This window comes from Camelus ferus, chromosome 33 (genome assembly GCF_009834535.1).
Source record: "Camelus ferus isolate YT-003-E chromosome 33, BCGSAC_Cfer_1.0, whole genome shotgun sequence".
In the NCBI taxonomy this organism is placed as follows: Eukaryota; Metazoa; Chordata; class Mammalia; order Artiodactyla; family Camelidae; genus Camelus; species Camelus ferus.
The window spans coordinates 13,277,189-13,303,879 of record NC_045728.1 but is presented as its reverse complement, the minus strand read 5'-3'; the positions used below and the strand labels follow the sequence as shown (position 1 = coordinate 13,303,879).

The 26,691-nt window shown below is 46.6% G+C and overlaps 1 long non-coding RNA gene across 5 annotated transcripts in view; it reads right to left on the bottom strand.

Moving 5' to 3' along the window:
* Positions 1-3,249: 3,249 nt before the first annotated feature.
* Positions 3,250-26,691, bottom strand: part of LOC116661080 — a 261,277-nt gene continuing 237,835 nt past the window's right edge. For 4 of the 5 annotated variants that reach the window (XR_004316825.1, XR_004316826.1, XR_004316823.1 and 1 more), the window contains one exon: positions 5,624-7,866. This is a non-coding gene — a long non-coding RNA (uncharacterized LOC116661080). Of the gene's footprint in view, positions 3,311-3,752; positions 3,895-5,033; positions 5,079-5,623; positions 7,867-26,691 lie in introns of those variants that run through there. The other variant, XR_004316827.1, reaches the window with a different exon arrangement.

Genomic DNA, 26,691 nt, shown 5'->3' with positions numbered 1-26,691 from the left:
ATACAGTTAATTAGACTTAAACCCAGGAAGCTTAGACGTTTGAGCTTTGGTGTAAGCTACAAAAGAATGCAAGCTTTTTCACTTGCAAATTAAATCTAAATTCATTACACTCCTAAACCTATACCACTTGCAGAAATCCTGCTGGGCTGAGGAAGGGTCTTCTGGAGGCTCCAGATGTCTCCCTACAGAATCCTGGCTGCAGAGAAGGGTTGTAAAAATGAAAGGAGGTACAGACGGAGGTGAGAAAGACAGAGGGTATCTGACAAAGTTGTCTTGGGCAATGTTAGTGTATTCTTTGTAACACTGGCCTTGAGAATTTTTCCTTGGGGGAAAGAAGTGTCCATGCTTGAAAAAATTAGGGAGATGCCGCATATTGTGCTCCCTTCTTGGAAAGTGACAAGATTTGAGGAAGCAGAGCAAACGAGCAAATAAACAAAAAGCGATTTGATTTTATTTCATCCAGAATCCCCACACATATGTGACAGCAAAGCCATTTTTGTCAAAATGTTGCTGGTAGATGTAGCCCGTGTCCAGGTTCTCATTCCGTCCCAGAAAGAATTCATAGATAAGACGTGAAGGTTAAAGTGAGGATTTATTAAGGGATGGATAGTACGCTCTCAAGGGGAGAGCGGGCAGGCTCAGGTGAGCAGCTGCCCTGAGTTTCTTTGGCAAGTTGGTTACACAGAGTGTAAAAACGAATGGGTGAGATATTCATTGGGGAGGGAAGAGTTTGGGGTCGTATTCTCTGATTTTCATCCCAACTCCACCTTCCCGAGGGGAGGAGGGGTTTTTGTTCTTATTTGGCCTGGATTGGAAGTGTTATGGCCTCGGTGCATGATGGGAACTTCTAATCTGCAAGGCTAATTTTATTGAAATGAGGGCATAATGAGCAAAAGGTTACATTCAGACACTGGAGATTCCTGCCTTTTCCCACCTTTCTTTGTCGGCCTCCAGGCCGCTTGTCACCCCAAAAGATGTGACCACTTATCAGCCCAGAAGTTTCTGCTTTTCTTTCTCTGCCCAGGGACCCCTGTTGCTTACATGATGTAAGGTTTCCTGCATTTTGGCCTGTACCCCTTCTTTTTGCCCACTTCCTGCCATTCGGCCTATGTCCCCCTTTCTCTGCTCATCTCTAGCTATCTGCCTGCTCTAGCATAAACACCAAATATCAGGGACTCTCCACTGCTCCACAGAACACAGTTTGCTCTGGGCTCTGGCAGCTTCACTAGAACAGCTTTCCCCTCCTTAGACACGGCCTTGGGGACCCAGCCCAGAACCATCTGTTCTCTTCCACATAAATCTCTCCAGTGGATGCTCTGAAACAGTCACATGCACAGCCATCTAAGAAATACAAAATTGAATTAGCAACAGGCTGAGGAATTTAGGGGCGCAAGGTAGATACCCCGGTATCCAGCTAAGTGATCGTGTCTACTCCACACTGCTTAACACTTTAATCAGAGAAACAATTCAAAGGTGGAAGCACGCGTAGGGACCTTTTAGCCCAGCACCCCACCTAGTGCTAGAATCCCGTCTGCAAAATCTGTGTCTGGTTCATGCCGAGCTAAACGCTTCTCAGGACAGGAGACTCCCCATTTCCAGGAAGTCCCCCTTGTCTCTGAACAGATGTGACTTCATGTGAGACCTAAGGCCACCTCCCTGGGAGACCCCTCACTGGCCTGGAGGTGAACTTGTCTAGGACCCTGCCAGGTGAGCTCCAAATTAGCTGTACTTCAGGTAACCCCCAGGACCACCCCATACCTGACCTCCATTTCTGAGTCAAAGGGACCTTCTTTCCAGCTTCGAGCCTGTGCCTGGTTCCACAGCCAAGCCCTGTTTCTTAAGCCACTGCCTCCTCACCCTTCTGGGGAACACGGACTCCCCTGAGAATCTAATGAAACCAATGGCTCCTCTTCCCAGAACTGTCCAGTATCGGAAGCTTTGCAGATGCCTTGAAGCGCGTGCATCAGCCCTGCCTGGGGCTTCCTAGTAGAGGCATCTTGATCTGATTGAGGTTGTCGGCAAAATCTAACGATTCCCTAGCCTGTCGGGAATTTTTCAAATGTCCACTGTGTGCCTTTGTTTTGTGTCCTTTACTATGCAGGACACCACCCTTGCTACCCACTGCCTATTACTCAATTCAGGACGTCATTCATCTATGGAGGGAAACAATGAAAATTATGACAATAATAATAATTCCATCTTGCTTTCACAGGCTACAGAGTGGTGGCATAATTTAATTTGACCTTCACCAAAGCCTGAGTCACAGGAGTTATGCTTTGGCTTTTAACAAAAGGAAAAACAGGCCCAGAAAGGTTGAGTGATGCACCCACTAACAGAGCGACGAGACAGGTTCCCCTGAGTCCTAGTTCAGTATCTTATAAACCATCACATTGCCTCAAAATTATAAACCCTAAACCCCACATTTTCTTATAGTACTCATAGCCCTTGGTGTCACCTGAGGGGAGGGGAGGCTATTTATTCTTTGCATAATGAGTACAAAGACCAGATTGTTTTGTATATGACAGGGTTCAGAACAATGCTTTGGATTTAAAAATGTCAGGTTCAGTACCAGTCTTGAACTTGCAACTAACTGTGTAACTCTGAGCAAGGTACTTCACCTTTGGAATTCACAGCAAAGCCGTAGCCACAGAGCTACTAAATGAGATGGCACACAGAGAGTGCTTGGCACATGGTACACACTCAACAGATGTTAAACTAAAAGGGGATGTGGGCTAGGGAAGCCAAAAAGTTCTTCCTGGGAGAGGTAAGGTCTAAATTGGGCCCAGGAAGTGGGTTGTGTAGCTGTAGGAAGACAGAACGAGGCCTATGAAGGGATGCCTGGGAGGAAATTGCAGAGTGCATTGGGGTGGTGAGGGGAGTGTTATAAATAAACTCGAATTTTGGGCAGTAAATGTTGCAAGGGTGGAAAGAGCAGAGAGTGGGAAATTAGGTTCATTGGGGCTTTGGAGTTTGGACTTCTTTTTGAGGCCAAGGAGTGTCACTGAAGGTTTTGAACTAGAGTCATAAAGGATGACGCTTGATCAATTGACTGATGGCTGGAAGCAGGAGTCGTCTAAGGAACAAGTGACCTGGTGTGGAATCAAAAAAGAGAAAAAGACCCAAATGAACTTATTTACAAAACAGAAACAGACACACCGACACAGAAAACAAACTTATGGTTACCGGGGGGAAAGCGGGTGGGAAGGGATAAATTGGGAGTTTGAGATTTGCAGAAATTAACTACTATATATAAAATAAACAGACTTCTTCTGTAGAGCACAGGGAACTATATTCAATGTCTTGTAGTAACCTATAATGAAAAAGAATATGAAAACAAATATATGTATGTATATGTATGATTGAAACATTATTCTGTACCCCAGAAATTCATACAACATTGTAAACTGCCTATACTTCAATTAAAAAAGTGAAAAAAAAAAAAATAGATGACTTGGGAGGTTATTGCAGTGGCCCAGGTGATAAGATGTGAACCCATTTCTTCCACCTCGTTAGACCCTAGCAAGCTGCTCTGCCTTGTTCCCAACCTCCAGGGCCCCCTCCCATCCTCACCCTGAGTGCCCAGGTAGAATTGTTGGGCCTCTGCAGTGGGGCCCATTCCAGGATTCCCATTCCAATAGCCTGATTCGTAACAGTTCTAACCTTAATCTGGGATAGTTCTTAAACTGTTGCCTTCCTGGGAACTGGACCCGCTGCCGTGTCCTTGGGACCCACCCATCCCTGCTAGAACTCACCATGTCGAAAACAGCACTGTGACGGCGGCCTTCCTGTGGTCTCAGATTCACTCTCAGGGATGTTCAACCCATCACCTGCCATAGACAAGGGACTGTACCCCGTGCTGTGGCAGGTGCAACAAGTTCACAGACCTCGGGAAGCCTGCAATCCAGTACAGAGGGTAAGCCATGGATAACAACAACTATGACTTGAGGTCAAGTATGACTCAGAGAGCTTTTTAGAGCAGCTGGCTAAACAGCTATGGCTACTCTGAAAACAACGACCCCGAAAGCCATCATAGGTCTCATTTGTTTGGCCAACATGAAGATTCCCATCAGCGCTTTCAGCCTCCCATCTGGGAAGGAACAGCTGCCACGGGAGATGGTCGGCATCCTTCCTGACCTGCTCTGTGCCTCCGCTTCCATCTCTCCGCACGCCCCAGATACCCGCTTTGGTGCTTCTGGACCGGGAGGTTATGGCTGATCCTCCCCCCAGCCTTTGAAACCTGTCTCCCCCTCTTAGGTCTGCAAACACACGCACAGTGGGATTGGGGTTAGGGGAACCTTTCAAGGAAAACAAAAGAAAAATGCCAAGGACTATAAAAAGAAACATGTGTACAGAGTGCTTTTTTCTCACTGCAAATTGAACATTTAGCCAAATATTGACTTGGCGACCACAGCCCATGAGGACCGCCCCCCCAGGCCCTGGTCTCTTCTGGTCATTTCACCCCTTTTTTTGGCTAAATGCTTCAGAGATGCTTGGATCTCTCTCCCCAAGCAGATTAGGGCTGGCCCTGCTCCCAGGTCCTGTGGGATCCTCAGTGACTTCCGGAACCTGCCTTGTCTCTGAATTAGTCCTACTTATTCCCAGCGGGCCAGAGCTGCTGCTGACAGCCTGGTCCTCTCAGCATGGCCCACTTTGACCGGGATGCTGGTCGCTGCCCTGCCCCAGCCTGGGGCACGCCTACACTCAGCCAGCATGTCATTCTTTGCTCCCACTCAAGAATCTTCTGACTTGAGACCTAAACAAACTTTTCTCCATTGAAGACATACAAATGGCCAAGAGGCATATGAAAAAGTGCTTACTATCGCTAATTATCAGAGAAATGCAAATCGAAACTGCATTGAGGTATCACCTCACAGCAGTCAGAATGGCCATCATTAAAAAGTCCACAAATGATAAATGCCGGAGAGGGTGTGGAGAAAACGGAACCCTCCTCCACTCTTGGTGGGAATGCAGTTTGGTGCAGCCACTATGGAAAACAGTGTGGAGATTCCTTAGAAAACTAAAAATAGACTTACCATATCATCCAGCAATCCCAGTCCTGGGCACATATCCAGAGGAAACTGTAATTTGAAAAGTTCATAGCAGCACTATTTACAATAGCCAGGAAAGACATGGAAGCAACATAAATGTCTGTCAATGGATGATTGGATAAAGAAGATGGGAGGGATGCACACACACACAATGGACTACTACTCAGCCATAAAAAAGAACACCATTTGCAGCAACATGGATGGACCTGGAGAATGTCATTCTAAGTGCTTTAAGCCAGAAAGAGAAAGAAAAATACCATATGATATCACTCATATGTGGAATCTTTTAAAAAGGACACAAATGAACTTATCTACAAAACAAGCAGACTCAGACATATAGAACAAACTTATGGTTACAAGGGTAAAGGGGGTAGGAAGGGATAAATTGGGAGTTCCAAATTTGCAGATTCTAACTACCATATATAAAATGGATAAACAATAAGTTCATACTGTATAGCATAGGGAACTATATTCAGTATCTTGCAGTAACCTATAATGAAAAAGATTATGAAAAGGAATGTGTATGTGTATATATATATGTATATATATATATACATATATATATGTATGTGTGTGAATATATGTATAACTGAATCACTATGCTGTACACCAGAAATTAACACAACATTGTAAATCAACTATAATTCAGTTTAAAAACAAAAATCTTCTGATGTGGCCTGGACTAGCCTTGCCCGCCTACCCTCTTCACTACGTGTGCTTGGTTTGCTGGTCACTAAGTGCAAGTTAGTGCACTATTTGTTCCCAGGATAAGTTCTGCAGCCTTGTTCATCCAGCCCTCACTCTCATCTACATCCAGGCAGCTTCGGAGCTGACACCATCCTTCCTTGGCTGAATCATGCTGCCAGCATCCAAGGATCAGAAACAGACACCACATCCCTTTCTGCCTGTAAAGGCCCCGCCTCCTTTCACCCCTACTCTCCAGTCTCACTGGATGGACAGCAGAGTCTGCCCCGTCTCCAGCAACTAGTTGACGATTGGCAACAGCAGCCTCAGTGCCCTCCCTGCCTCAAGCCTTCCCCTCCCTGGTCTGTATTCCACGGTGCAGTAGGAAAAAAAGAGCTTTCTTCAGTGCACATTCATGCTACTCCCTGGCTTCAGACTCACAGTGACTTCCATTGTCCTCCTTAGAACCTGCTTCCTCGGCACAGCTGACCTTGCCCTGGATGGTGCATTTATCACCTGCCTGTTTTGGGCACACCCCACAGCACACCTTTCCCTCTAGCCACTTGCGCTGAAGGTTACCTAACGTGCCCTGCTATTCACCTGTCCCTCTGCTTCCTGCCTAACCCACCTAATACATCTAGAAAATGCCTATTCAACCTCCAGCTCAAATGTTACCTCCTCCAAGGGCCCTCCTGGACCTCCCTTGACAGAGGCAGCCCCATTATTGTCTGTGGATCCCAGAGTCTGTATTTGGACCCATAATACAAGAGGATGCCATTTCTATAATTATGTATGTTCTGTCTCTCCAAGACAGAAATTGTGGACAAGAGCTCAGACTTGGAGTCTAACAGAGCAGAGATCAAATTCCAGCTCCATCACTGACTAGCGAGGTGCCCTCATGCAAGAACAGACCTTAATCTCAGTTTCCTCCTATATAAAATGGTAGCGATGATCATGAGACCTACCTTATAAGGTTGTGGTGAGGACTGAAGGATCTCAATCACATTGCCTGATCTGCAGTTAGCAGTCATTCAATGCTGATTCAGTCTGTTTAGACTCAGACCCTCAGTTCTTAGCACAAAGGAACAGTAGCTACATTTATTTAGCATTTGCTAGCTTTCCTTGTACCAGCCCATGTAATGCTCGTAACAACTCTATTAAGGTGGTATGTTTGTCATCCTCATTTTGCAAATGAAGAAACAGAAGCCAAGAGACTAACTCACTTGCCTAAGCAAATGCACCCAGCCAGTGGCAGATCCAAACCCAGGAAGTCTGGCTCCAGAGCTTTCAACCCTCAGGTCTATACCCCACTGGCTCTTGAGATGCTCGCTAAACATTTATTTTTAAAACTGAACCAATCAGTTCAGCTTTATATCCTTAGCGCCAAGCATGGGCCCAACACAGTTGAGTTCTCATAAATGGCTGTTGACTAAGAAGGAGCGGAGATCACGAGGCAGGGAGTGAGGTCCTTCCCCGTGATCACCTCTCCCCACTGCTGCGCGGGCACTGGTGGGCATGGATGTGCTCCCCACAATAAACAAGCACGGTAAATACAGCAGACTTTGCATTCACTGAGAGAGCAGAGGAAAGCCCTCCATCTACCCCATGCCACCCCCCACAACACCTGCAATTGTCTGCAGACAGCGAGACGATGGGGAAGCGGGAGCCCAGGACCCGGAGAGATAGAGAGAGCATCAGACTCATTAGCTGCATATTCAGTTCTGACGTTCGAACCTGACGGAATCCGAGTAGGGCTGGAGTAATGAATTAATCCCAGGGAAGGAGACAGGTCTGCGGCTCCTCGGCTATTAGCAGCCCGCTGCGAAGGGGAGCCCTGCTGAGCTGACATGTGCCACAGAGATTGTTCCCCACCACCTGGCTCCGTTTGGAACCTCCCTGGGCTAGGCGCAACCTCAGGGACACCAGCCCATGATAGGTGTTTGATGTCTATCTGCCGATTAAGGAACTGATTGAAGAGTGAGTCCTTCCCTCTGGTTCACTGGGGCCAGGTACCAGCATCCTATGATTCTGTGCTCCAGTTAGTGGTCCCCATATCTCCTAGAGGTCATCCGGTCCAGGCCCTGCCTTTGGCCAGTCTGTTCCCTTTTTCCAAGGTCACAGATCAGGGTATCTCCTGTCAACAATCACAAAGGAAAAAGTCATCAGTTTCCCCAGATTTGTTTTCATTTATTCATTCATTCAGTCATTTTCTTTTTCTCTTTCTCTCTCTCTCTTTCTCACACACACCCCCTCCCCAAATTCACCATTCTCTTTCCAGTTTCCCTGGCTACACACATTCTTAGTGACACCGCTGGAGGTCACAGGGTGGTGCCAGCACAAGTCTTCAAAAGAGAAAGACGAGAGAGGGAGAAACAGAAGAGGGGTACCCCTGCACCCCCTCGCTCTCTTCTCCAGGCTCGGCTGTCTCTAACCCCAGGCCACAGAATTCATCGCTCACTCTGATTCAGTGGGACAGTTATTTTATATTATTAAAATAAGAGATTATCATCACCACCGATCTCCATCTCCTTTCCAATCTCATCTGAAAAGCAGGCATTGCCTCCTGCTCCCGGACCCCTAATTCTCTCTGCCTCGGCTGTTCAATCATTTAACCTAGCAAAGTGTCGGAGTATGCATTTTACATGAGAGACACGAGGCAGGATAAATCCGGCCCGACTGCAGAGGCTGAAAAGAAATATCTGAGGTGCGGACAAGGGTCAAAGGAGCCTTGAATGGGATGCAGAGTCGGGAAGGGCAGGGTCTCCTCCCTCTCCACTCTTGCTTAGGGGGTAGGAGAGCCAAAGCCAGGTCCCTCTTTGCAGAGAAGCAACTGAAACCCAAAACAGACACTAGTAACAGGGACCAGTCATTCCCTGGACTTCTAAGACGGAGCATTACTATGACTTTATGATGCTCTGGGACTCTGATTAGACCCAAGATTCAGCATTCAACTTGATCCACTTAAAGCGGGGCGGCAGGGTTCAGCACCAGTGGAGCTGTCTCAGAATGTCTGGAGTGTAAAGACCCCAAGCACAGCTCCCTCCATTTATAGATGATAAAACCAGAGTCCAGAGAGGGGCAAGGGCTTAGCCAAGGGTACAAGACGTCAGCCAACACCAGGACTTGCATCCAAGGTTTGAGCCTGAGGATCGTGACTCTTGGTCCAATGCTTGGTCCAATGGACTTAAGATTGGCTCTGACCCTGGCCATTTCTGTACACTTAACCCCCTGTAATTTATAAATGACAACTCTAGTTACTCAGGAGCCTGGGTGAGAATACTGGGAAGGTTCATTTACTCATGAATTCACTTTATCAACTTTTATTGAGGATCTGCCATGTGTTGGCCCTGGGCTGGGTGTTGGGGATGCAAATGTGGACCAGACACAGCTGTGCCATGAAGGAGCCCACGGTTAGATAACCCCCACAGGGTTAAAAGCTAAAAACAATGCCAGGTGTGTGCTCTTGGTTGAGAATATAATTTTTCCATATGCTTCATCAGTCAAATGCAGATTTTGCAAACCACTGTGTGAGAGTCCCATAAATGCCTCAGGGTCCCAGAGTTCAAGGCTGCTTATTTCTTGCTTGAACTGGAAAGAAGAAGCAATGCTCCCTAGGATCTTTGGCATGTAGACAGCAAGCCCAGAGTTCAAACCCAGGAGTCCTGCTTCAGCTATGATGTCAGGCTACTCAAACAGAGTGTGGGGGTGGGGTGAAGGCAGGGTTGCCAGATCTAGCAAATAAAAATACATAAGGCCCAATTAAATTTGCATTTCAGATAAACAATGGATGAAGTCATTTTGTAGTATGAGTGTGTCCCAAATACTCCATGAGACAGTTATACTAAAAGTATTCATTGTGATCTACAATTCAAATTCCACTGGGCAGCCTGTATTTTATCTGGTAACCCTGTGATGATGGGAGAGAGAAGCACCTAGAAGTTGGATGCAAGGGCACTTGGGTAAGAGATGGCAAGAGATGCTGGGCCCAGGAACCAAGATAAGTTCCTGGAGCCTGGTGGGTGTCCCCTCAGTTCCCGAGGGAGGCTGTCCCCCACTCCCCCAACCCCGCGGCAACTTGAACGGCCTCTGCAGTGGTGCTAACAAGAACACTCTTCCCCAAACAACAGATTAATTGATTTAAAACTTTTAATGCCAGACGCTTGGTGGAAGCATTTTAATAATCCTCAAGTCAGAATTAATCATGTCTCCTGATCTTTAAGGAGGGCAGTTATTAAATCTTGCAGAGGCAAGGGATGAGGACCAGGAGGGAGAAGACGCCACTTTTCCTGGGTCCCCTCTCCTGCTGTGTGTGCTCTAAGCATGAGCCCTGGGGCCCTGTAGGGTGGGGCAGGGTGGGGATCAGAGGCAGGATGTGTCTGAAATGGCCCCTGAGGAGAAGGAAGTTGGCTCGCTAAGCCCTGTTTTCTCGCAACCCAAGGTCAAGGTGGGGTGCAGGGCAGGCATGTCCTACGTGTTCCCCTAAGGCCTGGCCACCGTTAACTGCAGAAGCAGACACATGTGCTCAGGCCCAGGACAGGGCCATCTTTCTCCCAGATTCCTTCTCACTCGCACCCTTTGTGCTTCCAAGGAACTTTAGAAGAATCTACTTCTCTGAATCTAGGGATAAGGAAAAGGAAAAAGCATCTCCAGTGAAACCAGGAGCTCATCTTCCCCCCAAGCTGCAAACTGACTTCCTGCCTCTCTACAACCTGCCCCCGACACCGACTGCCCCCCTCCCATGGGCCCCGACGCCCCTTCTCCTTTTCCTCTCTGCTCACTCTGCCTGTGGGCTCTTAGTCCTTTCCCTTCCCCCATCCAGAAGCCACCTGAGTTTCTCCCCTGTGTCTCCAGACCCCCATCTTCCACCCTGCTCTCTTCTGTTCATCCTGATCTCTTCCCCGAATTCCTCTCAGTTCAGCCTCTGACTCTTAGCAATGCACTGAGCTCGTCACCAACACACATTCTTATCTCTATAACCCTCCTATTCAGCCAAGCATTACTACCCTTTGTTTTCAGAGGGATAAACTGAGGCTCATTATGTTACATGGCTTGTCCATAGCCACACGGCAGCATTAGGCCAGCCTTGAGCCCCACCCTACCTGGAAGGCTTCCTGACCCCCACGTTTGCCCTTGGTTTCCAAGTTCCTAAGTCAGAGGGGGCTGAGTTTGCATATAACAATACTAAATGCTTTGCCCATTCAAAGCTCCTAAGGGTCCGGGTCCACACTGTGTGCGCCTGCGCAGGGCGGTCTGTCGGCCCCCCCTGGAAAGACTTGGTATTTGACAGGAAGCTCACGGCTAGGGTGAAGGTATCTGGGCAACTGAGCCTCCCCCTAACTGAGCCAAACAATTCCACTTCTCTTGAGAGTCATCCCACTGAGTTTGGCATGACTGCCACCTCAGCTGAAACCCTCGCACGCCCCTCTGCACTGTAAGGCAGACGCTGAGCTCTGAGCAAGCAGGGACCCATCAGCGGTCTCTACCACGCATGAAGTCCAGCCCAAAATGACACAACCCCAGACGGCTGAGAGGGTGACACATTCTGCCCCATTAATGCTGAGCACCCTTGGGCTCCCCTCGTTCCCTGGAGCCCCACTGTCAGGGCTAAATCAATACTCCCTTTTTTCTCTGCAAGAACATCTCAGTAATCCTAATTGGTCACTATGGCAACCCCAGCTGCAGCTCCTCGTGGCCTCAATGAAGAGACAGAAGGATGAGAGGGGGTGAGATGGAGGTTAAGCCTACTTATTGTATAATGCTCTGCCTTTGATATCACCTAGATCCACATGCTAAGTACCTGGAAAGAAACAAAATCCCGTGTAAATTAGAATGATACCATCCAATCCCCTGCTTATACCCTCACTAGTAGCAGCCGATAAGGCCATTGTCTGCAGCCGCTGGGCCTGACCTCCTCTGCCTGGCGGCTGATGGGGTTTCAGTGGTGGGTCACATTCATCAGAGAGGACGGGCTGGGCTGTGAATCCCGCAGGGCAAAAAAATGGCTGTGCAGGGGCCGCTGCCTGCAGCATCCACACCCCACCCCAACCAGGAGGGTGTCCAAGGCAAAAGGAGAGACAGGAAGACCACCGCACAGAGCCTGGTCCCATGTCTCTTTCTTGGCAGAATCTTGAGGCTGCTATTCCATTTCCTCAGTGGATGGATCACTCCCCGCTGGTTGGGGTACCATCAAAATACCAACCCTGCCATGGACTCAGGAGTGAGGTCTCCCCATCTCACACACACACACACACACACACACACACACACACTGCCTGCAAAAGTGTCTTCCCATCTAGCCATCCTCAGAAAAAGCCTCTGCCCTCTTCATCCTTCAAGGCTCCCTCCTCCCCTTCACCCTCAGTGCTGCTGCCGCTCACAGGCTGGGCCCTCACCCTGCGACTCCACCATCCGTCTATTGCCAGGGTGGGGGTGGGCTCTGTAGCTGCTGCCCCACATTTGCCAGTGATATGCGGTTCCTCCAGCTCTGCCCTCTAAATTGTCCTCACAGAGCCAGACTCCTTCCCCTTCTCAGGAGAGGTGGGTTTCAGCTTGCTCTCCCAACAAACGGCCTTGCTTACGCCCTACCTGCCCCACATGGCACTTCTAACCCGTTTTCCACTTGCTGCAACAGAAGACTCCCTGGCTGGGGCCAGACCCAGATCAGTCCTTCTAGAAAGGATGGGATTCCATGCAGCCTCTTTTCTGCACCCAGCTGCCCCAAGTCCATTTGAGCAGAGCTTTTAATCCTACCTTGAGGCCCCCAGAGAGACCCCTTTGCTGGGAGCCCCTCCAAGTTTTTCTATGGTCTGTTATGGTCCTCCCCTCCTGGGAAATCCATGGCTGGACACTGGATTTTCCTTAATGTTAAATAGAATGTGAGAAAGCCCTGTCCCTTCTGCCCTCTTTTGGTCTACCCCTTTTATAATTTCTCCTCATTTGGCACAACAGCACCACACCAGTGGTCAACCATCCAGTTCTGAGCTCTGGTCCACACCTAAGGCTTTCTGTGCCTCCTGCCCATTCACTCTGTCAACCGTCCATCTTATTAACCATTCAGAGGGCACTTTATCATGTCCCAAGTTAGGGATACAGAGAACCAGAGGAGTTCCCATTTGCTAATCCAAAGAGGATCAAAGAGCATGCCCCTGTCCACATCTGGTCCGCAGAAGAGAAAGCTTTTGTCTTGGTTGTGAACAGAGAGGTAGAAGAGCTCCGTGTAGCGGGAGGAGAAACGACTTTGGCATCAGATCTCGTTACGGAACCGTGGACAGATGACTCAAGTGTCTCCAAGCCTGCGCTGCATGGAGATCCTAATGCCTGGCTTGGAAGGTTACTCTGAGGTGTGAAAGTGACAAAGCCTGGAAGAAGACTTTGTAAGTGATGACATGAGGTACAAATGTAAGGGACTACCGTGCTCATGGCAGTGGTATGAGACCAGCGTTCTCTTGGCCCTGGGTGAATAATCTTCCCATTTCTCCCCTCATGGAGCCTGTTCTGGGAGAGGAGGACTCCCAAGTCCCCGTCAGGCCATGACCCTACGCGTTCTTGCCTTCTCCCCTCCAGGTTGGTCCAGGATAGATGACTGGAGCGAAAGAACTTAGAGACGAAAGCCTTCCTCTCACCACTTGTCCACAGACGAGAGGCAACTACACCCTATTAAGACGTAATCATAGTCTTTTTTACCTCCGAGTCCCAATCCCACCTGCCTGGGAATATGTTCCCACCAACTAATTTTTGATCAGGAATATAGGTGTGCATCACTCGAGCCCCAACACATCCTGTGACATAAAGAAAGCCCTGTGCTTATCCTTCCACCGATGGGGAAACAGGCAAGAGAGGCGAGGTGCCTTTTCCCCAGAGCTAGCAAGTTGCCCATCGGAGACTTCTAATTCCCAAATGCAAAAACCTGCCCTCTCTGCCACTGCGCAGCTGCCTGCCTCCCGAAAGCTGCTCCCCAGGGCCCACTCATCTGCTATTCTGGCAGGGTAAGCACTTGAAGGAGGCCCTTTTGCTCAGAGGGCATGTTGAGTGGAGTATTGGGTCAGGGTGCATCTGCATTTTTGGCAATGGAAGGCTGCTGAGATAATAGGAGCCCCTTTGTGCTCCGTGGGGCTGGATGGGAGCAAGCGGATGTCTGGAGGAGATTACAAGCAGTTATGGATATTGCTTGTCATGCTACCATCAGCAGATGCCTTTTCCAATTGACTAGTCACTTGTATTTCCAGAATAGGGAATGCCAGATGTATTTACTGCACTGAAGGAGAGCGCTGAAGGCCCCTGGAAAGATACCCAGCTACTGAGCATCAGTGGAGGCCGGGGGAGTTTAACCCCTGGTGGCCAGGCAATCAGCACTCCTGGGGAGCCAGGGACAAGCAAGGCAGTCCACATCTCACAAATGAATAGCAGCCTTGAAAGTCCTTTCTAAGTTGTTAGGAATTCGAAATTCACTTTCCCATGTAAACAGTGTTATTAGAAGTAACATTTATTGAGTTATTCCGTATATGGGCTACATGGGATCAAGCCCTTGCATCTGCTTTTTTTTTTTTTTTCATTACATCCTCACCTCATCACAACCTTCCAAGTTAGGAGAGGCAGGTACTGGCTTGTTGTTCACCCTATCAGTACCCCTTTCTTCTTAGGCACACAGTTCAGTCCTTCCTCAGCCTCCCTTATGTTAGGGGCAGCCATGTGACAATGGGATGCAGATGGAAATCCTGTGTACCATCTCCTAATCCAGCTCATAAAAATGCCTCCTGCCCAATCCTTTGTGTGATGCTGTCCTCCTTCCTCTATCACCGGATGCACAGACCCAGGGAAAGGCTCCCAAGCTCTAGGAAATGATGGAATCCACTAAATGGGAGGACTGGGGGTCCCTAAATGACTGCATGGAGCCAAGTCCACTACTGACCTGTGTTGGACCATGACATGAATGAGAAATAAAACCTTATTGTGTTAAGCCACTGAGTTCTGGTGCGTTTTGTTACTGAAGCACACCCATGCTAATTAATTCAGCAAGCATCATACTGTATCAACAGCCTCCATTTTACAAATGAAACCGAGGCTCAGAGAGGTAGGGGGACATGCCCAAGGCTACACCACAAGTAATCCACAGAGCCAAGATTAAAACGCAGCTGTGTCAGATGCCAAAGCCAGTAATTTTCCATGCTGCCTGCCACAGTTGGTGGCTAGGTTCCTAGGCCAGTTACAAAAGTCTATTTAACCAACAATATCCCCAGTGTATGTTTCAACTACCCTTAGCCACTGCCCATAGCAAGTTTCTGTGGGACAACGACTGAGGTTCCAAACCTGACCCTGAGAGCAATCTCCTCACCACCACCTGACCTCTGGCAGTGCTGGACCACACTTCCAGCCATGTGACAATGGGAGGCAGATGCACACTTCCAGGCCTGAGCGAAATAAGATGCTTCTGTAGATGTGGGAGCTTCTCAGTCAGTTTTCCCTACAGACTCTGAATCAGAATAAAGCAGAGCAGTTGTTTCCACGGGAATGAGGGGCCCACACTCAAACTTCTCCTGTGCATTCCACGTAACCCTTGCTGGATCAAATTGTTGGGCTATCAGGAGTTTGCTTATGACCTAAGACAAGCACGTCAGGTCTAATTCTTAGTATATTCCTATATTGATTCCTAGAAGCATGGGTCCTAGAACCATTTTTGTCTTAGCCTGACATCCATGCCTGGTCTGACCAGCTGAGGTACACTTACAAAGGGAAGGAATGTTTTAAATTGTAAGTGACCTTGAGCCCCTGAGAACTCTGATTGCTGTAGGCAGAGGAAAACTCATGTTTCTTTTCTGAATGGGGCTCAGCTAGAGGGAACAAATCAGCTCTGCGTTACATCCTGAGTGTGTGATGTGCGCCCACCAATGTGTCAGTCCATGGGAGGGAAGGAGGGAGGGCGGCAGAGGAGGGACCACTCCTGCCTTCCAAAGGATCATAAGCTGATGGGGGAAACCAAGCTGACACACAGGAGATAAACTCTAGAAACTCTCCACTACCACAGCCAGGGGAAAAACTCTACAGCCAGTTAATGTTAATTTGCATGTGTTCACATGTAGAACACTGACCTCTGTCCCTTTCAGCCTTCTCTTGAAATTCTGAAATAAATCCAGCTGCAAGAAGTCTATAGTATGGGATTGACTGACTGTTTGAGAGGAAAGAGGAAGATTTACTTCACATGCCCCACTGAAACATTTTTTTCCCGTAATTCTTCTCTCTCTTTACCCCAAGTCCCCTCTCTTACTTGCCCACACTTGGGACCCCTCCTTTCTGACTATCCACATGCTTTCTCACTCCTTAATGCAACTTAGTTTCCAAATCTCTCACTGCTGCTTTATTATGCAAAAGAGTGTGACCCTTTCCCAGATCCTATTTCAAACTTTCACATTCCAAGATGCCTCCCTCTCCCAACACCTGCATACTATCAGGTCTTTAGCTACCAAGTATCTTCTAGTTACCAGAACACATTCTAGGGGGAGAGGTGGGTGTGTTACAAATATCACACTCAAAACATTTCTAATATTCTGCCTCTGGAATTTTCACCGTGCAGAGTCTTATCCAGGGCTTGGCCTGAAAGCGAGTCTGCTGTCCGTGGTGCTGACCCAGGAGGCTAAAGATAATCCTTTTTCTACTCGTTGTTCGGCTAGGGAATTGAATGTCTTGCTCTCTGCTCTGAGCCTCACTCCACTTATCTCTGAAATGGGATTATTAACAGCACTTCCCACATGCAAAGCGTTTAGCATTCTCCCTGACACAAAGGGCTCAACAGATGACAGTATTTATCACTGTGATTATTATGCTATTATTCTACAGACCCTCTGGAACTGTCCCATATCTTCTATTTATTCACTGCCACTTTCCAGACATATTCTTTCCTCCAAAATCCAAGCTAAATAGTATTTGGATAAGAGATTCCACCTTCATTTTTCTCCCCACACTTTTCTTTGTAATGAATACAGGTTTTCCAAGGTTTTTTGCTTTAACAGTGAAAGAGAAACAGAAGTTAACAAAACAACAAACTGGTTTCACAGCTAATTCCACAATTTTTTCTTCCATTGATTCATCTCTTGGCTCCTCCCTTGATAAGACCCCACACTCAAAAGTGCTTTTTTTTTTTTTTTTTTTTTTTTTTTTTTGTTCCTGAAATAAATAAAAGAACAAAGGGAATGCGATGGGCTGCATCCTTGCCCCAATCTTTCACCTCTCCCTGTATCCACACATCCTTTTCCATGTGTCTTTGCTATTCTTCCCACTGGACGAGTGAAGTATATTCCCCCCCCCCCTTAACTTTGGGTTTACATATGTGAGTTTCTTTGGGTATATGATGAAGCAGATGTAACAGTGGGCCAATTCTAAGCCTAAGTTTTAAGAGGCCTTGCGCCTCTGATGTCATTATTTTAAAAAGCCATGTCCTGGATAGCCCATGGTGCCAGAAGGAGGGGAAAAGCCATGTGGAGCAGAGCTGCGGGAGACGCCACAACCTGAAACAGAGCTGCCTCAGCTACTTATCAGTCTGAAGGTCTGCAGGGAAACCACCTAGCCAAGCCCATTCTAGCTGAGCCACAGTCTCAGCTGACCCACGGAAGCACAAGTGATAATGATTATACTTTTAAACCACTAAGTCTCAGGGTTGATTTGTTACATAGCAATATTTGGGCAATAGCTAACAATACAAAGAGAAAACACACAATGACTTTAAAGGAAAAAAAAAAAAAACCAGAAGATTATGGTTTATGAGGTTCATCTCACCTTCTCTGAGCCTTAATTATTCTTCTATAAAGTTTGGATAACAATTTCTGACCAGCCAAGCTTGGTCATGGTTAGTTTCAAATGATACAAGGGTAGGAGGGCACAGCAGTGAATTAACTAACAGAACAGAGATAAAGGAGTGTTATTATTATGGGCTGGTATTCATAAGTCTCTTCAGCATCCTGGTGCACCCATAGTCTCCAGTCCTGGATCCTTTATACTCAACTGAAATGGGACACCAGACAGCTAAAGATGAGTGTTTGAGTCCACAAAAGTATTGGTAAAATTCATTCTCTTCCAGGAGGGAACTTGAGACTCCCTCTTCCAAGCTCAAGCAGGAAGTTCAGCTGAACTCCTAGACTTTTGGAGTAGGAACCTCCCATTCTACCTTACCCAGTGCTTAATGCACTTTGCAATACCCCCATCCAGAGTCTTCCAGCCTCCACTCATATGCTTCAGCTCAAGGAAACTCAGCTGCAAAGCAGCCCATTTCAACTCTGGACAGCTCTGGTTATAAGAAAACTCTTCTTCATCTTCCCTGACCCTCAGACTAGGCCAGTTCCCCTAGTATAAGCTCTTAGCATTCTATTCATTCTAAGCCTTTAATATATTAAAAGATGAACTTAAGAGTTACTTGTGTAATTATTTGTTCAATGTCCATTTCCTACATGGCATGGTGAATTTTAAAAGGGCAGAGAGAGGCTGCATCTTCTTTGTTTACTGATCAGTGATAACAGTAAATTAATAGTCATTCAATAAGTATTTATTGAGTAGGTATATGAACAAGTTGTTTTTCATCTTATAGAGAACTTACTCAACAAGGATTAACTCAATAATGAATGAATGAATAGAAGACAGTATCTTCCTGAGCTTCCTCCCTCCCAAACAGTATAAATTCTATCTTTCAACATCTGCCTTGTATCATCCCCTCATATTCCATGGTAGTAGAGAGCTGAATTCTGGGAGAGTTCTGATTAGAAGAGATACAGGGTTGAGAGTGAAGGATTTATAATTCATATAACAAATATTTATTGAGCATATATTATATGTTATGCCAAACATATTTATGGGTACTGGGGATACAGCTGTACATATAACAGACCAAAAACAAAATCCCTTCTCTCATAAGTTTATGTTCTAATGGGAGGAGAGAGACAATAAGCAGATAAAAAAGTAAAACATGTATATTGCATACCAGATGGTGACAAGGGCAGTGGAGGAAACTAAAACAGAGAAGGAGACCAAGAAACCGAAGGTAAGATTGCTATTTCACATGAGATGGTCAGGGAAGGCCTTTTCGAGAAGCTATTTGCACAATAGATCTGAAGTTGGCAGGGGAGTGAGCCATGCAGAAAGAGAAGGCTCCAGGCAGAAATAAACAGCCAGTGGGAAAGGTCTCGAGTTGGGAGCATGTCTAACAGGGGATATGAAGAAGGTGTGGAAGCCAGCGCAGCAAGGGAGAGAGCAGTTGTGTGAGATGAAGTCATGGTCCTAGGGAGTCTTGTAGCCATTGTAAGGACCTTGGTTCTCACTCTGTGGAAAATAAACTACTTAGTGGTTTCAAGCAGGCATGACTTGATCCACCTGGCTCATAGGTGGGTCTAGACTGTAGACAAGCAAGGGCAGAAGCAAGTCATTTAGAAGGATACAGCAGTAATCTGATCACATAATGACAGTCTGGCCCAGGGTGGGGTTTATTCTCTGTATCCCAGCACCTAGCATCTAAAGGACACTGAATGATGAATGAATGAATGGGTAGATGAGAGAGAGAAAATGCTCTGGTTTTGGAGTCAAAACAACTGGATTTGGGCTCAGAATTCCAGTTAAGTCTTGCCTATGTCCCTTGAATTGTCATCTCTAGACTCCTGTCTGCCATCCAAAGATAAAAATTAAAGCTACTAGGCATGTGTAAGAGTAGCCAGTCCAGCCAGACACAAGAGACTACATCCTATATGATTCCATTTCCCTGAAATGCCCAGAACAGACAAACTCATAAAGACAGAAAGTAGATTAGCGGTGGACTCGGGCTAGGGGTTCCTAGACAGAAAGAGAACAATAGGTGAAAACTAAGGAAATGTGAATAAGGTATAGATTTTGGTTAATAACAACATCAATATTGGTTCATTAACTGTGACAAGTGTAGCCATAGTAATGTAGAAGGTAATAATAGGAGAAACTAGATGCGGGGGTTCATGGGAGTTCTCTGTACTATCTTCAATTTTTTCTTTTTTTTTTTTTTTTATAAAACTAAAGCTATCTAAAATGAAAGCTTATTAAAGAAAAGAAAAAAAGATGGCCATTCAGGCCTGGGAAATGGAAGAAAGAGGCTCAGTGGTTTATCAGCCAAGAAGCATGAGGTGCTCCCATCCCACCGGCAGAACTGAGCCCACCCCGGAGACAAGGCTTCCAGGAGGTTACCCTGCCTTGGCCATTCTTCCATAATCCATTCTTAGAGCTGCTCCTTTCTGTGTGTGCCCTGGGCAGTAACTGATTGTTTAAAATAATAATAAAGTAAGAAAAGCTGGATACAAAAAAATATTTCTAAATGACTTTAACTAATGTCCTCTGGGCTTCCGAGTGGGTAATCAGGGCCCCTTCTGTGTACAGGCAAATGTGATTAAAGCAGGGCCTGCATTGGCCAGTCTCTGAGCTCCTGGCCCCCCAGGCCCCTGCCTGCCCTAACCATATCAGCAGCACTAGAGCCATCCATCAGACTAATAGGGGGCCTGGGACTGGGCCTGGCCCTCCTGCAAGCAGCTGGGCCCTGCCATCAGGAGACATCTGGCTCCTACTTCCCATAGTCACAAGACCAAAGATGTGGCTGTGGAACGGATCTGCTGGTCTTGCCCCTTTCTCCTGCCGGCCTCGGCCACCTGACTGCATGCTCAGAGCTGCTTGGTCGGGGCTGGGGAGGTGGCTCCTGGCTTCCTGCAGGCAGACCAAATCTGGCTGGGGTGAGAGGCCCTGCTTCTAGCCACCACCTGTCTCCCACCCCCAGTTCAGCAGGTGTCCTCTTTTCTGCCCCCACCATCAACACTCCCCATCTCCCTGGCCCAAGCCTGTCAAAAGTAGAATTCACTGGCAGCAGGAGTATGGAAGGGGCAGGGGGTCTTGTTTACCTAACATCGTGCTAGTTGCTACAAGGTCAAGGCCCTTCTGCCAGGCAGCGGGTGCCAGGAAACCAGCTGCCTTCGTGGCACAGGCACCAAACACGAGTGAGGGGCAGGTGGACAGACTGAGTAACTGCTACACACACACACACACACACACACACACACACACACACATGCTTCAGCCCAGAACTGACTGGGTAAGCCATGGGCAACTCATTTGCTGCACAACTCGTGGCAAATCTTGAGACCTGCCTTGGCTACTTCCTGTCCTTTAAAATGCCCACGAGCCACCGGCCCTGCTCCCTGTGCAAGCTCAGGGAACTCATTTGAATATGAGACTAAATTCAACATCATTAAGAAGCCTAAACAGTTATTGTTTGGGAGAAAAGATCCAACAATAGTATGACTCATTTTAAATATGAACAGAAAAAATTTGGGAGCACTTTGGCTTTGGGGATTAACTTCAGTCCATTGAGAGCTGCCTTTCCAGGAACTCACATGCCCGACTCCCAATTCTGCCTCCTTTCCCTCTGCTTCAGTCCCTGGGGGATGTCTGCTCAGACGGGTATGATGTTGGGCAAGAGTGAAGCCATGACCTCCTAGAGCATCATGCGGGCAGGGGAGGGCAGTGACAGCCAAGGGAGTGGGCTGCTCCCAGCCTCAGAGCCTCCATCAGAGAAACAGGGAGGATATCCCAGCCTGACCCTAAGATGATGAACTGACTTTGGGGAACTTAAGGATGAATTGCCAATGAATATCCCCTGCCAGCCCCCACTTCCCAGGACCTCACTTGTGTACTCGGGGAAGCCAGGAAGCAGAGTGATATCCCAGCAGGTACAACCCCCTTTACGGGGTGTTTTATCCACACGTGGGTAGGCAGGGTTGAAGACCACATAGTCTAGAAAAACAGGTCCTTGTGTTGACAGCAAGGGTGGGCACTGCCTGGCGGGACACACAGGGGTGGCTCCCTGCCCTAAGGAATTAGTTAAAGGCAGGCAAGTGCTCGCTGGGGTGAACACATGTTGGGGGTGCATGCTCATAGCCTCTGAGCCCCACATGTGTCCACAAACACTAGCAACTTCAGGAGGAGGGAACTAGGGCCTCTGGAAAGGTTTGCGTCAGCTGTGTGACCCTGACAAGCCTCCTTCCTTCTCTGAACGAGTTTCCCATTTGTAAGCTGTCAGACTCATTTCCCTGAGTTTCAAACTTCACGGTGCACCAGCATTCCTTAGAAAGCAAGCCCGGAGATCTGGGGTTCATTGTTGGGGGTGGGGAAGCACCAGTAGTTTTTAAAGCTTAGCCAGGCCTGAAAAACACTAAAGCACCACTTACCTTGTATTGAACCAATTGGATCGTTTATTAAAACACAGATGCCTGGGCCTTGCCCTGAGAATTTGCATTTCTATCAAGTTCCCAGATGATGCTGGTCTTTGAGAACCACTGTCCTGGACCAACCACTCAAAGCACAGTCCCCAGAGGCAGCAACATCATTACCTTGAAGCTTATCAGGAAAGCAAATTAAGGTGCCTGTTTGCAAACATTAAGATAATACAAGGTCCTTCTATGATGAAGAAAAGGATGGTGATGATGATGATAAAGGAGCTGCAGAGAGGTCAAGGAGGAGGGAGCCTGATGAGTAGAGGGAGCAGCAGGCTGGAGTCAGGACTGTGCTGGCGTCGGGTGGAAAGGCTGTCCTGCCCAAGCACTGCTGCCCAGCTCAGAGCTCTTCTCTCCCCTCACCTTTCCACACTGCTGTGAAAAGTTACCATGAGTGCTACCCTAGTCCATTTTCCTCCAGTGTTAGATTTGCAGCCCGCACCCCCCAACATCAACCACTATATCCAAGTTCATCACCTTGCCTGCATTACAAATGAGAAAAAAACATGTGATCTGAATAGCTGTCTGGAGACCCCAGGGCAAGGCTTGGATTCACCTTTATCCTGGGTCGGTGCTCTGTGCTGGAGCTGCAGGTACTCCCGATCAGCGTGGACCAACTGGCAGGCTGAGTGTGCCATGACCAATCCCCTTCCTTGTTCTCCTGCTTGATTTCTATCTACAGCCCCTCCTCCTCCAAACCCTGAGCTGCAGAAAAGCTGCAAGATGTTAAGAGGAGAAGAGATAGCACGTGCGGATTGGGAGTGCCCTGGCCGGGGAGGCAAGAGCCCTCAGGCTACCTTGGGCTTAACTCTAATCTACAGTGACCCTGGCCCAGCCTACTCTCTCTGGATCTTAACTTCACTCTCAGCAAAACAGAAAAAGGCATCCTTGCTAGCTTCCCTCTGATGGAGTTGCAAACTATCTCGTATACACCAGATTGCCCTTTATTTGAGGGTTTCCCCTCCAGGCACTGTTGGGTTTCCTGTATTTGAGAAAGAACTGATAAGTATGGGGTGCACATCATCTGGGGTGCCCCGACGTCCCATCCCTGGCATCTTCACTCTGTGGAACGAAGTTTGGCCATGTGACTGATCTTGACATAATACAGCATAAACATCAAAGAGAGAATAAGACCTTATTCCAAACATGGTTCCATTACTTACTCCATTACTCAGTTCCCATTCTGGGAACTGCCAAGGGAGCCTATTGCAGGTTACTTTAAACAGCCTCATTGGTGGCAAACCTCCCTCCTAGGAGGCTGGATTTGCTCCTTGGAAACAGCCCAATGCTCTCTGGAGCCAAGAATGGTGAATAGAGTGAGAGATTAAGGCTGGGAAATACCATTTTTAGTCTAAAACAAGGTGTAACTATAATTAAATCGATCCAGGGGGTTGGTCTGGGTGGCCTCTAATGTCTCCTCCAGCTCCAACACACTATGATTTTCTTTTATAAATAGACAATGGATTCTGAAGGCAAAGGAAAAACATTCCACAGGTTTTTCAATGAAGTAACTTCAAAGGAATCTGTATGACATTGTTACCCCCCCAAGATGACTACTTTAAAAGGCACTTCTCCTTTAGATACATACCTTATTTCATGGATTCTGAGACAGTTTTATTCTCAATTTTACCTTTGACATCAGGGGACAGATGACAATTGGTGGAGGGTCAGAGTTTAAAAGGCAGTACTTTTTTCTCTCTCAGCGGTACACAACATAATGGTGCATCTTCTATGGATGGCATCTTGGATTCGATGAAACAGCATCCAAAACTGTTTAGATTTCACCTTTCAGTACCAGTTGCTTTACAATTACACTTTTTTTTTCTTTTCACTTCACAGATAAGTCTTAATTCTCAATTTTGAATGCACACCCCAGACCAATTAAATCAAAGTCTCTGGGAATAGAATTCAGGCATTATTACTTTTTAAAGCTCTCCAGGCACAAGTCTTATGACACCTAAAGATAACTACAACACTCTTGGAATCCAGGCCTGTGGGGAAGCCAGCACCATGGCTGATTGACAGAGAAATGGAAGATTATAAATATTCCTATTTATTTCAGGAATAAATAGTGTTGAGCTCCTGGGTTGAGCCATACCCGAAGTCTTCCATTACCTCTAGACTCCACAGTTTTATAAGCAATACGTCTTCTGAATTGGTTAAGCTGGTTCAACCTGAGTTTTCAGTTTCTTGAAACACACAGAAAATGAGGTACCAGCAGTGGTGTGTTGTATGCAACTGACTGGGCTAATGAAGTAAAGGGCTGGTCAAGGAGGGTTCTACCATCCTGGGCCAGGAGGTCAGTAATCCTTGTTCTGAGGTTGCAAACAGCTGATTAAATGATGACCTTTTTAATCTTAAGACTCATATCATCTGTTTGCCAAGTTTTCGGCATCCCAGAATTTAGCAAAAATTCAAGATGATTTAGAGTGAAGGCTAATTTGAGAAGCCTTCACGGAGGCTTAAAACTGGCTCACCTGAAAACAGCTACTGAGAAGAAAATATGGATTTGCTAAAAGAGGCCCTTTTTAGCGGGTGGTCTGCAACATACATTCCCCAGGGGTCTGGCAATTAATAATTAACCTTGCTGAGTTGCAAAAGCCACATTCTCTACTTCAAGCTCAATTTCCCGCAAGTGGAGTCAGGAAGTAAGGAATCACTCAGCAGAAGACAGATTAGCACCCAGGAGAAACCTAATCCCCCAGGTGTCTCTCAAATACACCTGTTAAGTATTGTCTGCCCAAGAAAGGGATTTACCATGTCCCTGGCTAAAATGCAGCTGTAAGCCAGAAGACTTAAAGGGCCTTTCTCACCCCAGTCTGAGGTTTCCAATTGCCCCAAAGTACAGAGAAAAGTAGAGCAATGAAGCCAGGGCTGGTTGACTGGGGATCGAAGTTTACAGACCCTGTTCTAGGCTCAAAGACAGTTTCTCTAGCTTTGTTTAAGAGTCCATGGTCCAAAGCAACAGAGCCTATTAGGATTGAGTTTAGTTGCCTCCACAAAAGGCTGGCTATTGGCTTCAACAAAATTTGTGTTTCCTTCTCCAATCATCCCTTGAAATAAAAGGTGCATCCTAGGCATTGAGCAAATGTCTGACATATGATGAGTGAATGAGTGAATGAATCCAGCCCCAAGCTGGTGTACAGCATGTATACAACATACATAGCTCAAAAATGAAGCAAAGGGATAGACAGTGAGAATACAGTTCCTCATTTTAGGTTGTGAAAAAGGGATCTAGAATGAAAGATTTAAGCCTTAATTCCATAGGCCTGAGCTGGTCTCTTCATCTCTCAGTTGAACCTCCACTTTGCCAGGCAACAAACACCACTGCTGGGGATATGTAGGGTTTTCCCTGGATTTTACACTGAAGACCAGAATAGAGCCTGGTTTCCTGGGAACCCTTCATACGTTGGGTGATGGACAAGATGGATACATCCAAAGTCACTCCCTATGGGTAACAGACAAAGAAACCAGGGACACAATGTATTGAACTCATGAAAATCCGAAGGACCCAGAATCACCAAGCCAAGGGAGAGGGTATAGCTTAGTGGTGGAGTCCTTGCTTAGCATGTACAAGGTCCTGGGTTCAATTCCCAGTACCTCCACTAAAAAATAAAATAAATTTTAAAATATGTAAATAAACCTAATTAGCTCCCCCTCTAAAAACAAACAAACAAACAAAAACCTTCCCGCAGAATCACCAAGCCAATCTTGAAAAAGAAGAACAAAGTTAGAGGATTTACACTTACCAGTTTCAAAACTTACCCCATGACTACAGTAATCAAGACAGTGTGGTAGAGGCATGAAGACAGACATACAGATCTTTGGACCAGAACTGAGAGTCCAGAAATAAACCTCTGCAGTTGTGGTCAATTGATTTTGGCAAAGGTGCCAAGATAATTCAATGGGGAAAAGAACAGTTTCTTCAACAAATGGTGTTGGGACAATTGGATATCCAGCTATAAAAGGATAAATCTGTACCCTTTACTCACACTGTAACACAAAAAATTAAATCAAAATCTCTCATAGATATAAATGTGAGAACTAAAACTGTAAAACTCTTAGAAGAAACCACAGGAGTTAATCTTTCTGACCTTGAGTTAGGCAATGATTTCTTAGATACAACATCAAAAGCACAAATGATAAATAGAAAAATCGCTAAGTTGGACTTGACCAAAATTAAAACTTTTTCTTCAAAAGATAAGAAAATAAAAAGACAAGTCACAGATTGGGAGAAAGTATGTAAATATATTTATAAACCATGTATCTGACAAGGGACCTGTGTCCCTATGTGGTAGGCAGAATTATGACCATCCAAAGATGCCCACATCCTGAACCCTAGAACGTGTGTGAACATTACCGTACACGACAAAAGAGACTTTGCAGATGTGATTAAGGTTATGGACCTGCCATAGTGAGATTATCCTGGATTATGCAGGTGACCTCAACCTAATCATGTGATTCCTTAAAATTGGAGACTATTTCTAGGTTGTGGTCAGAAAAAGATGTAATAATGTAAGAATGACCAGTGATGACACATTGCTGGCTTTGAAGACAAAGGAGGCCACAAACCAAGAAATGTAGCTAACCTAGAAGCTGGAAAAGGCAAGGAAATAGGTTATCCTCCAGAGCTTGCCAACACATTGATTTTAGCTCCATGAAACCTGTGTCAAACTTCTGGCCTACAATATAAAATGATAAAT